Source organism: Lactuca sativa, chromosome 2 (assembly GCF_002870075.4).
Source record: "Lactuca sativa cultivar Salinas chromosome 2, Lsat_Salinas_v11, whole genome shotgun sequence".
Classification (NCBI taxonomy): Eukaryota; Viridiplantae; Streptophyta; class Magnoliopsida; order Asterales; family Asteraceae; genus Lactuca; species Lactuca sativa.
In genome coordinates this window covers 214919681-214932714 of record NC_056624.2, presented here as the reverse complement: position 1 = coordinate 214932714, position 13034 = coordinate 214919681, and positions in this window count along the sequence as shown.

Sequence of the window (13034 nt, the reverse complement as noted above, 5' to 3'; positions counted from 1 at the left end):
TACAAAACTTTTGAGAGAAAATGCATATTAATGTTTTTTTATTGGATGAAACGTTTTTAACCTATTTGAAAAAAATAAATTACAAAATTAATAAATAACTATAGATATATATTATAAATAGGTAAATAATAAATGTTTATTCGGTTTTTTTGGACTATTCGGTTCTTATTTTATAAACCAAAACCAATCCGAAATCCAAAATAATAATTCGGTTTTATTGAAAACCAATCCAAAAATCCGAATTTAGATAAAATAGTGTAAGTAAGAGTTTTGAAACAAATGAAAACCTTTTTGAAAACCATTATAGTGTCCTACTCATTTGATACTGTCTAGGGTCTGTTATTCACTGTTTTAGACCTTACCAGTTGTACCTTTCATTTGGTACCTTCTGGGGTCTGAGCCTCTATTTGTTAGACTGAACCAGGCGTGTCGTTTGTTCGATACTCTCCTGGAGTCTATGATTCCTTGCCTTAGTCAGCAGTCCTCACTGCTGAGGCATATGTTATTCCCTGATGTCGTTTGCTTTCCTCAATAATCAAATTCAGTATTTTGATAATGATAGCAATTTAGGGAAAACGACTTTTTACCACATAACACTAACCAGTCTTGGTAGAAGGCTGCTTTATTAAAGAAAATATAGGATTTTCTGGAAAGAACTCTAATACACAGTAAACACTTAAACTACTACTTTATAAAGTTATTTGGATAAATGTCACTAAATACTTATGAACTCACCAGCATTTGTAAAAAGTTGATACTCGCTTTTCAAATAACTTGTATTCTCAGGTTAGCATTAGACAGGTACATCTCGGAGCTGTTGATGAAGATAGCTTAGTATCATGTTGTATCTATTCTATTACTTGTATTACTTTGAATTGTTGTAATGTAACCATGTAAAACTATTACTATCAATGCAATGTTTTGTTGTACTTTGATTACTATAATGCATGTGTTGTGATACTTGACATGACGTCATCCACCCCAGAACGTTTCCGCCGTTCCGGTTTTGGGGAGTGACAAATTGGTATCAGAGCATTGTTTATAGTGAATCAAGTATATCAACCTATAAAAGATATACGAACTATAAACACTTCAGGACTAAAACACTCTGACCAAGAATATATACTGTTAAGTATCTAAAAGATTTAACTAAGTATATATATACACACATCACTATAAAACACAGAAGTCAGTATCACCCTAGAACAGAACAAAAGTATTAAGATTGTTGGATAGCACGATTGGGCTTAGACACTTTCACCCGATTTACTCGGTTTCAGGTGAGTTCATACCCCTTTAATGAACCTTTCAAATGTTTTTATATGTTTTAGGGGGGGGGATACAAGTCAAATATACATGTTTATGGAAATTAATCACATGTGATTCACTATCCATAGTTCAAATCACATGTGATTTACCACTATGCTTTATAAAAGGATTTTACGTTTTCAAAACTATTTTGGTTAAATAAACAATTTTCTAAATGTTCCCTTTTGACAAGATTTTTATTAAATAAATTCCTTATAAAATGTAACCATACTAATATATTTATATAAGTAAGACTTGAAGGACTTAGGACCGATAGCTCGCCTTATTTCCTGTTCTTGTTTGATTGTGGGCTTAGGGTAGTTGTTATCCGTCCGACTGTCGTTGATTTCTTAGTTATATATCATGTATATTAGTGTTGGATACGGGTATTTTCATTTCATCCGATACTTAAACCACTAAATTGACAAGAACCATACACACTAAGTTAACTATAATATGTATAGTTAAGGCCACTACTACTCGCTATAGCTACTACTCTACACACTATGATACACTCTATTACGATACTATACACTAATAAGAGAACGCACTACGAGCTATACAAAAGACTACTACACTATAATACAAGAGAAAGTACTAATCCGAAGATAACACACTAACTCACTATGAGATACTCTATTCGTTACACACTACGCCCAGAGTTTTCCGACAGGAGAACGACGCTACATGTATAGATCTATACGGGGCAGACACTATTACATCCCGACTGTTAATTTCAGTCTGAGCCGTGTCGGCCCAAGGATGCCGCTACTTCACTACACTGTGCTTGACCGGGAAGGTCATGGGATCCTCTATTATACACACTATTGGTAACATACAAGGAATATACTATAACCACACTAAAATACTAAACTAAAGGTCAAGTTAATATCCCGAAGTAATCAAGTATCTAGCACTAAAGGAAGTTTGCACCACTATTATTGACTTCAAGCATAACCTACCATATTGCATTACTTATTGGAGATTCACTATTATACTTTCACAATAAATGGTTTTCAAAGATAGAAATTTCATGTTTCTTAAAGGTTTTCACTTACAATGAAATTCTGGAAAATATAGGTTTTTCTACTACTTATGAATGTAAATTGCAGCTTTTCATACTATCAGTTCTAATGCTTTTTATACGAAAACTCACACTAAACTCTTATGAACTCACCAGCTTTATGCTGATACTCGTTTTCAAAATAACTTGTATCCTCAGGTCAAAGATAGACAGGTACAGATGCAGCATTTTGGAGAAGGTGGAGCATACAAGATCCATCTCTTATTTTTGTATTACTTTTGGTGTTTGTTGAACATTACAAAACACACTTGTAATTAAACTCACTATGTAATGAAATGGTTGTATGTTTCTTGTTTTTACTATTATGCAATTGTGATGATACTGTACATGACGTCCTCCACCCCGAAACGTATTCCGCCATTATCGGTTTTGGGGTGTGACACACGTCAACAATAGGGTACCTCTGTTTATCAGAATTCTCTTTACCAGATCAAGATGGAGAGATACCAATACACGCTTAAACAACAGGCCAGCAACACTTAGGGGGTGTTTGGGATTGCTTTTTAGCTTAAAAAGTCATTTTTCAATAAAAGGACTTTTTGAGTGGTTTTAAAATGTGTTTGAAATAACTTTTGAATGAGCAAAGGCTAAAAAGCCAAAAGTCACCAAAAGTCACAAATTCTGACTTTTAAAACCATTATTTTTTTTCTTGCCAAATAGTCATTCTAAAAGATCTTTTATAATTGCCAAACAAATTTTCACACTTTTAGCTTTTTGAAAAAGTCAAAAGTCCAAAAAGTCATTTTAAAAGTTTTCCCAAACACCCTCTTATTCTTCAAACTTTTCCTGTAATTTTCGGTTCTTAACAGAGGCATACAAAAACGAGCAGAACCTACATTCTAGAATCATTTCTTTTACCCTAAATCAATACATATAACATTCTAGCAATATACGTTCAAGCCAAATCCAAAACGAATAATAGCAGCAATAGATATAAAATTGAGAATCAGAATCATAAGAATTATAAGAAGAAAATATATAGAACATGATGAATTAGAGGGTACATTAATTTTATACATACAGGGCATTCAAGAAGTTCGTGAACACTGGTGAGATGAATTTTTGAAGGAACAACATTGACGTTATGAGTTTTGGATGACGTAAAATGATGATGATGATGTTGGATCTCTTCGTTGCCCAATCCATCAGAGGTTGAAACCCATTTCAATGCTATCGTAATCCATGGTACCAAATTTAAGAAACAGAAACAATACCCACAAAGAGAGGATCAAAATTTCATGAAATTTGTTAGGGTTTTGCCTCTTTTTGTTCAAAATTGGTCTTTTCCTCCCCTGGTTAAAGATGAAGATACAAAGATGGAAAGGAACAAAAGAGAAACACGAGATCGGGTCTTTCACTTCCTTTTCCAATTTTTTGTTATTTTGCAATCTTGAATTTTGATGAGAGAGAGGGAGTTTTATTACTATTTTTTGATTATTTAAATAGATAAAAAAAATGAATATATATATATATATATATATATATATATATATATATATATATATTACAGTAATTTCGATTTTCAGAGTTAATAAAACCACATAGAAACATTGTCAAAAAGACCATGAAGTAAAAAAAAACCGAGTTTTGAACTAAACCTCGGAGAAATTACATGCCACAAGAACCATTTTTGCAATTTGTCTTTTAGTTTTTTAGTGTACGCTTGTGTCAACTTTTTTTATTTATTTTTTTAGAACGAAGATAACAACAATTCAACAAACTTTCAAATAAAACTGGGCCTTAACCGAGTTTGGGCTGAAAGTAAAGATCTTTAATCGGGCTTTAAGTAGGACAGTGGACATAGACCTCTTTTAATTATAACTAGGTGGGGAGCCCCCGCGTTGCGGGGGTCGGATGCGACAATTTTTTTCCGTCGGTTGTTCTTTGTAAATGTTATTTGATCAACTATTTGTTTATAGTTTGAATATTGTTATGGGACAGTAATATTGTTTGGTTATGGATAATTTTTTTTGTTGTCGGATAAGCTATTTATCGAAATATATGTTTCATGGGTTTTCCCTCATTAAGTGTTGTTTAAGTATAACATTAGCTAGCTCAAAAAACATTTGATAAAATGACAACACACGTATCTGATAAAAGCAAACTCACCACAACAAAAAAAAAATCAATTTGTTGATCAATGTGTGTTATAGTATGCTAATAAGTTCAATCATCGGCTTTGTTAGATTCCATAAGCCCTGAGAAAAGAAAAGAAAAAAAACGTATCAGGACTTTGAAAAACTAATAAATACAGTCAAGACTTCTTAGTTATCTACAATCCTAAAGAAAACTTGATGGGCTCCAAAAAGTGAAAAAAAATTAGCTACGGACTTACCGGTTTATGTACAGTTTGACAAAAGTTTGCAGGCGAAAGAGAGGCTAAAAGGCCTGAATAATCTGGTGTGATGAATGAGGTTTTGCATTTCAATCTTACATACTTATAAAGCTTGCATTTTCCCTTGATTGTCATGCATTTGAAACCCCCCACAATAATTTGTTAAAACCTCATGCATTTGAAACCCCCAAACCTTTTCACATTCTTAATAATTAATCACACATAATCAATGGTGATTCATATGAGATAATAATTTGCTAAAACCTCATGCATTGTATGATAATAGAACATGTTTGAATTTTTGGGTTTTAGACTTTAATAAATAGGTAATCCGTTTGATACGTTGGATTTGAAGCTATCTTATTCAAATTACCCAAAACAATATATAAATTAATAATATATGCTCATGCGTGTTTTGTACAAGCCCCAATCAAAATACAATATATCATGATCATACAATTAGGTGTCTTTTATTCCATTTTTGGCTTTATAACAAAAGTTTGTTTACGTGGCGAAGAAAGAAAACTTGAAGATGAATATTTAGGTTGGATGTTTATATAAGATTTGTTTTAAATATATAATATAAATATAAATACACAAATGTACATGTGTCAAATACAGCCCATCACAAATTTAATGTTATAAACTACAATACAACTCAAAGTGGTTTTCCAAATATAATGTTTATACTATAATAAAATATATTAGAAGAATACCATATAGTAGACGAATCTCACATATTGTGCAGAAATTTAGTTGCATAGATAATATATTATAATTATATTTCATTTAAAATATGTTAGGGTCATTTGGTTATTACATTGTTGTATTAGGCACTATAGTCTCATATATTTTGAATGACTCTTACAAAATTGATGTCTGTAATTTGAATATAACGTAATATCTTATGATGTTTATTGATTGATATTATCTTCGATTGAGCACTTTTTAATTGGAATCAACTTTATTATAGTTAAAAAATTTGGCTCCGTTTTTTTCTTTTCATTAGTTCTAGAATATGATTTTTTATATTAACTTAAATATGTCACTATCTTAAAATAGATTGAGAATGAGATTTTTTATATTTACTTAAAATACGATACCATTTTCTATTCAATAGTAAAACTCACAAAAGTTGTTAAATATGTATTTTTATGAGGTTCAACATAAATAGACAACCACAAATGAGAATCCATATCTAATCAATCATCTACTAATTACATTATATACTGATGTGTATATAAAAATTACATTTAAAATTTTAAACTAATAGTAAAAAAATTTCATTATTTATTATGATAAAAAATCTGTAAATAAAAAAATATACATGTTATTTAATCGCATACAAGTTTTATGTATGGCTTATTCACAATACATTAAACCATATATAACCATATTAAACTACATAACTATCCCACTACGTAACGCACGGACATCCGCCTAGTGTAGTTATATAGACAAAAGGAGCAATGCACTCTCAAAAAATGAAATTTGAAAAATGTCAACACATATAATCTATAATGAATACTTACCAACATTATCTTTCAAAAGCAAAATCAACATACCCTTCCATGATTCCTTGATTAGCCTTTGAAACCTTTGCACCTCCTAAATAGCAATGCCCTAAAATCAATGAAAAAAAAAGCACAACATAAAGATACCAATGCTTTTATTTTTTTTCCTTTAACCCACAAAGATAAATGAAACCCGAAAAAAAACATGAACATAAAAAGAACGTAAATACACACTATTCTTATCCAAATTCACAACTTTAAGAATCAAATGACATATAATCAATAAACTCACCTGGGAAGTTGGAGTCTCTTTTGGTGAGTGTTTCGCCTCCTTTACAAGTTTATCTAATCACCCTATTTCTCATTACTTAGGTTTTAACCTGCAATGTTGCTATCACTATATTTCAAGATATCATCATATTGATAGGAAGCTAAAAATTGTACATAGAAACACATTGAGGGCTTACAGATCGAATAAGGAAATACTTGTTGCCATGAACTTTGGGGTTCACAGTTGGACTTGAAGCCCTATCAGTTCAAATTATAAAAAATGAGTTTTTTATACTATTTGAAATAATGTCGATGCAAATGTGTAATGTATTTGTTTAAAAGTAGCAAATATGAAAATCTTGAAACAAAAAAGCAAAGGGTTGAGAACAAAGATTATTGAAAGTCTTGAAATGAAAAAGCCAAGGGTTTGCATTTCCTTACCACATACCAGCATCAACTAACCCACGGTATACTTACAAAATATATGTAGCAACAACAAAGATGTCAAACTCCACAAAAGCACAACAGGGGCTAAATAGTCAAAAGTTGAATTGAAAGGAAGGAAGCCATGTCACAGTAAGACACTCCAAGCATAAATTGCCAAATCTAAAACAATAAAGCTTACAATAACTTACATTAATACAATAAAAGCTGTATAATTCTTTGAATTCGACCAATTTTCATTAAAAAGAAGATATAATTAAATAAAATTTTAATTCTTACCAATAAAAGCAATCTCGATAACCCAAACCAACAATAACAGTCATACAAATCTACCTTTAAGCATTTGGAAGATGACGAATATCAGCAGAAGTTTTCATTTGTTTTTTTTCAACATATATATATATATATATATATATATATATATATATATATATATATATATATATATATATTAATACCTTATCATGTAACTCGGTTATTCTTTGTATAACTCTGGCCATTTCTTGAGCTGAATCTTCATCTTCTTCTTTTGCCTTAAATTTTTCATCTCTTAATTGTTCCTGCCAACAATTTATAACATAAATTTTAAAAAGTTGTGACATCCATTTGTATTTCGCACCATGCAACCCTACATATCTTCAACTGGCTCACAAAAAGTTCATATCCGTAGTTAGCGAAGATTGGAGGTCTTGACCATGTCTCCTTAAGTGGGAAAGCGAAAAAGCAATCATTTTAACAATATAATTAGTTGACTTTGACCGCAATTTTATCTGCCAAAAATGTGAAATAAGGCATACATTTAGATGATGAAAAAAAACATGAATTAAGGGTTAATTTTATTGTCAGTTGTATTTAAGTTTAATTCCAGAAAAAAGGGTAAAATGGTCATTAATTGTTTCGACATTCAAATGCTGCAATTAAGTATCTACTTTCAATTAATAATGAACAAAAAATCATCAACTTTTGAGTTATAAAACTGCAGAACCTGAAATGTTTGTTTAGCTGCTAATACAGGTACGGTCACCTTTCATAGGCTTTGAGTTTTCGGTTTAATTCCTGCACAACCCAACCAACAACAAATTAGATTAATTACCAGCTATAGAAATCATTTCCTCCTACTAACTACTAAAATCATAATACCTATAATTAGAAAAGTATATAAGAAATTCATAGAAGCCGATAATGAAAATATTTACCTCAGAACCGGAGAAGCAGAAATCAGAGCCAAGAATAACAGTTACACTTCTGATTTGGGAGAGGCTTTAGTATCCGAGGGTAGTTTCGGGATTTGAGATTCTTCCGGTTGACTTTGCCAAATCAAATGAAATTTCATCAAGTGTTGACTCGAGTCCGTGTACACGAGACTCCAATGATCATATCCCACTCTGTGAGCTCCGAATATATTTCTGTAATTTAGGTTAGAGCAATAGAGATATGAGAAAGAGTTTATTGGTTGGGTTAATCTAAATTCTAAAGTAACAATGAAACTGAAATTACCTTGAGGAGATCGAATAAATTGGATTGTTGGGTTTTGATTTGAAGAAGCTGATTGCGGATCACATATAAGTCCTCGGATTCTTGTTGGATTAAGTTGATACTGTAGCTGTCAATGATCTTTGCAACTTTGGAGCTTGACCTTTCTTCACGATATAGTGATTCGTGCATTTTTTTCATCTGAAATTTCATCGAAGAGGACATGTTTTGTCACTGGTTTAAGCTTGAGATGATCTTCATTGTTAGAGACAAGAATTGGAGGCAGAGAAACTGCAATGTTTAGTTTCTGATCATTTGGCTTCTTGCGATCCAGCTTACGAAACATTGCAGGATCACTTTTCCGGTTGCTGTTCTCGATTGAATTTCTACGAGTAGTACTGCTGGTGGAAGAACCAGTTGACTTATGAACAGTTTGAGGTGTTCTTAGTGGATATCGTACGTAACTGACAGCTTCTTCTGTCATATCACAGATCAGAAATTACATCATTTTGGGAATTCGGATAATTATTATCATCAACAAACAATCACATACATAAACACAAGTATATAGATTACAAGTGAGTAGGAACTAAGATTAAACAAAGTTTTTACTAACTGATCAGAGTTTTTTCAATTAATTTTATGCTAAGTTAAGAATTTATGTGGAAAAAACTGCAATCTGGAATGCAATTTTAATTTAACAAAATATATGAATGAGATGCGGTGATCTGATCTTATTGCTAAGTATTAGTTTTTCAGGAACCATGCATATATGTATTTCAAATTTTAGAGGAATAGTTCTTCATACCTTTAGAAGATTGTGATTAACGGGGTGGTGATACCTACTCAAGTACATCTGGAATTAAATTCCAAGCTTCCATCATCTGATTCATCGTCTCCCTTACAGCTTTCAGCTACAAAATAATATTATTACTCAACGAAAATCCACATAATTACCACTTAATTTTGATTCATAGATTAGTATTAAACCTTATCGAACTTTTTTGCCTCAAATGTTTTCAAGCACGAAGCCTTGAACTCCGGCAACTAATTTGTCTCCACTAAAGCCAACTTCACCACCGCCTCTGTTGCCGCCTTCCTCGTAGTCCAATCCTCAGTTTTGACCACGAAATGAATCATATTTTTAGGGGAAAAAACAATCGATCTATTTATGAGATTCTATTTTCAGGAAGGAAAAAAAAAAGCTTACCTGCTGCAACCGGAGGTCGACGTCGTTGTCGGAGGCGGCAAAGTTTCCGATGGCATCGTCAATCGTGAAGATAGCAGGCGACTGCAGATCGAAGAGGTGGAAGGAGAACAAATTTTATTTAAGGCTTCAATCAGTCTAGGGCTAAAATTAGTAATAGAAGATGGACCTTACCTGAAGTAGATGACTTCTAACCACAAATTAAGACAGACTAATACACGGTGGAGGTTTCGACTCCAAATTCACAGATAAAAGAATACATGGGCGATGTCTGTTGGAGCGCGTAATCTCATCTAAAGAAACGGGATGCAGGAGAAAGTGAGCATATGTTTTAAAGCTTCGTGTACATACCAGATTTCTTTCGTTCCTTTGGTTCCTGAAAGTCATGTATCGAGTTTGTGGTTGTGGCTGATAGCTGTTATAGAGTCCGAAAGAAGGTCAGGGCAAAGAGGCGTGGAACTGGAGAGTGATCGTCTCCATAAGACTGAAACAAATACAAAGCGGGGGAAGCCAACTTATGTGATTGGGCGAGGGAACGGGATAAGGGATAGAGCTGGAATCGGAAGAGATCGGATAAGGAGGCGGTGGGAAGGATCCGGAAACGGATAAACCAAACGATGATCAACACGTGCATACGAAAATGTAAATATTTCATAAAATACCCAGATACAAAAATAAAACGGAAACAACACATCCATTGGCTATTCTTGCCAAAAAACACACAGGTTCACTATTCATAAAAAGTGTCCACCTTTAATATATATATATATATATATATATATATATATATATATATATATATATATTAAAGAACTTGAAATTTAGGAATGGTAAACTTGCATGTTTTTTGTCAACTTTGCCCTTCATTCTTTAGCAATTTTGACACTTTTGATCATTGCAATCAAACTTTTTACATTTTTTAGGAATCTTTTAATATTCAAAATTTGGCCACAAAACTTTAATGAATCAAAAACTTTGGTCCCTTTTCTAAAAACTTGTTAATTCCAACCCTTTTAATACTTTAGTCATTTTAACACTTTTTGGTCATTGCAGTCAAAACTTTTATATTTTTTCATAAAAAACACAAAAAACGACCTGGGACTTTCTGTCGTCTGTCATTTTCTTCTTTTGGTATATTTTTTTCTATATTGGTCCTCATATTTTTTTTTTGTTTTTTCCTACTTTCTATTTATCTGTCTCCGTCTGTGAAAATTAGGAGTCGAATTATCCCACCAACATCTTTTAACAAAAACGACACTCAAATCAGACGCACACAGCCCATGCGGAGCATGGGCAACGTATCTAGTTATATATTAAAATACATCCACAAAGAATTATTTTTTTGCACTTTAGGGTTGGAGCACAATATTTTATGTTGTTTGGCAATTTTGGTCCTTCACTTAGATTTGATCGGCTTTGGTTTCTGTTTCATCAACCGCCTTTTCACTCCAATGATTTTACTCCACCTCTATGACGTTTTCCTTTTTTCAATATGTAACATCCCAATTTTCAAGACCAAAAATTTTGCTTTTAATTATGTTACTTATAAAATAGTTTACTGAAAAATATCATCAATATCATATTAATCCAGAAAACCATAATCATATGTCTCAAAAATCATATCATCAGTAGTAATAATGTGAGAGTACAAATCCTATGGATCTCAAAATGCGAAAATCATGTGTATGCGATGCGCTGCTACCGTGCCAGCTCCTTCCCCTTCGACGAAGAGGTACCTAAAACCAAAAATGAAAATTATAAGCACAAAGCTTAGTTAGTTCCCCAATCATACCACATACCATATAACAAACATACTATCAGACAATTCTGGGGTGCCTGACCTACCCATGTCAAGCTGTTCTTGGGTGCTTGACTTACCCAGGTCGATCCATTCTAGGGTGCTTGACTTACCCATGTCAAGCCATTCTGGGGTGCTTGACTTACCCGTCGGTTTATCTCAACCGACTACTGGGGACTATTTCACCCCTACCATTACCACATAATAACATAACATAAATATACTGCTAGGCATGCATGGGTACTTACTACCCCTTCGGTATCTTTCAACTGGTATCCAGGGACTATTTCACCCTACTACTACTAACACATATAACAGAGCATCCTATCACATAAAGCATATTAGATAGTGGCAAACTAGACAATAATCACAAAGACAATCATCTCATACATAATCACCTACTGGTGGCCCGATATTGGTGCCTTAGACCCACCTCTACTGGAAAGTAACTCACCTCGTAAAGTTGAGTGTCAAATCTCACAGAAAGTGATCTCTAACAGCTGCTCTGATGAATCCCGACTATCATAATCATAATGACACTCAATAGGGTAAAATGACCATTTTACCCCCTCGGCCTAAATTGAACCATTCATAAGGCCCAATGCTAACTTATTAAATCCAATACACCCATGGCCCACCAAAGGCTCCCTAAGGGCCCACTAATGGCCCAACTTTCTAAATTGAGCCTGACCCTTCAAATGGGCCTTTTTCACAATACTAATAAGTCCTTAGCCCAAAATGAAATAATCTCGAGTGGCCCAATGTGGCCCAAAAGGCCCAATACTTCAAACTCCAAATTCCCATGCCCATAATTATACTCCACAGTGGGCTACGGGGCCCAATAGTCCAGACCCAGTCCCCTAAGGCTCGAAAAGCCCAATATAGCCACTCTGCATGCGTATGTGCGGCTTACCTGGTACGTACGCCCAATGTACGCTGGCCTTGACCAAAACGGGGAGTTGACCTAGTACGCGCAGCGTACCAGGGTGTACGCTTAGTGTACTGGCTAGCTTTCTTGGGACTTCATTTGTGACTTAATCCATTAAGTCTTTACATCCAAAATGTGGATCCAAGTCCTTTAAGACCTTCTAATCCATAAAGTCACAAACTTTATGTGCTTGCATACATGGTTGGGGTCAAAACATGATTTTGGTCCTTTTAACAAGCTTTATGACCATCAAACACTTACATGGTTGTGGCTTAACCATAAGATCTGTTTTTTATGACTCTTAGTGCCTCTAAGAGCCCAAAAGGACAACTCTTATGGTCTGAAATCATTAAGATGCAAGAATCCCCAACACTAGAGTCTAAAAGTGACCTTAAACACTCCTATAAAGAATCAGAAATGATGCCAATCTCCCGGATCTACAAGCTCATTGTGAATCCTTGCTCCTTCTTCAAGCTCCTTTCTCTCCCAAAACACCAAAACTACACCAAGATACTCTCAAATGGCTTCCAAATCACAAGGACGCACAAATATGGGTTAGGGTTTTCGTGGTGGCTACATAGAGGTGAAAGGGAGGTTGTACCAAAGGCATAAGGTCCTTTATATAGGGATAAAACCCTAAGAGTTAAGGTTTTAGACTTTGCACGCATACGTT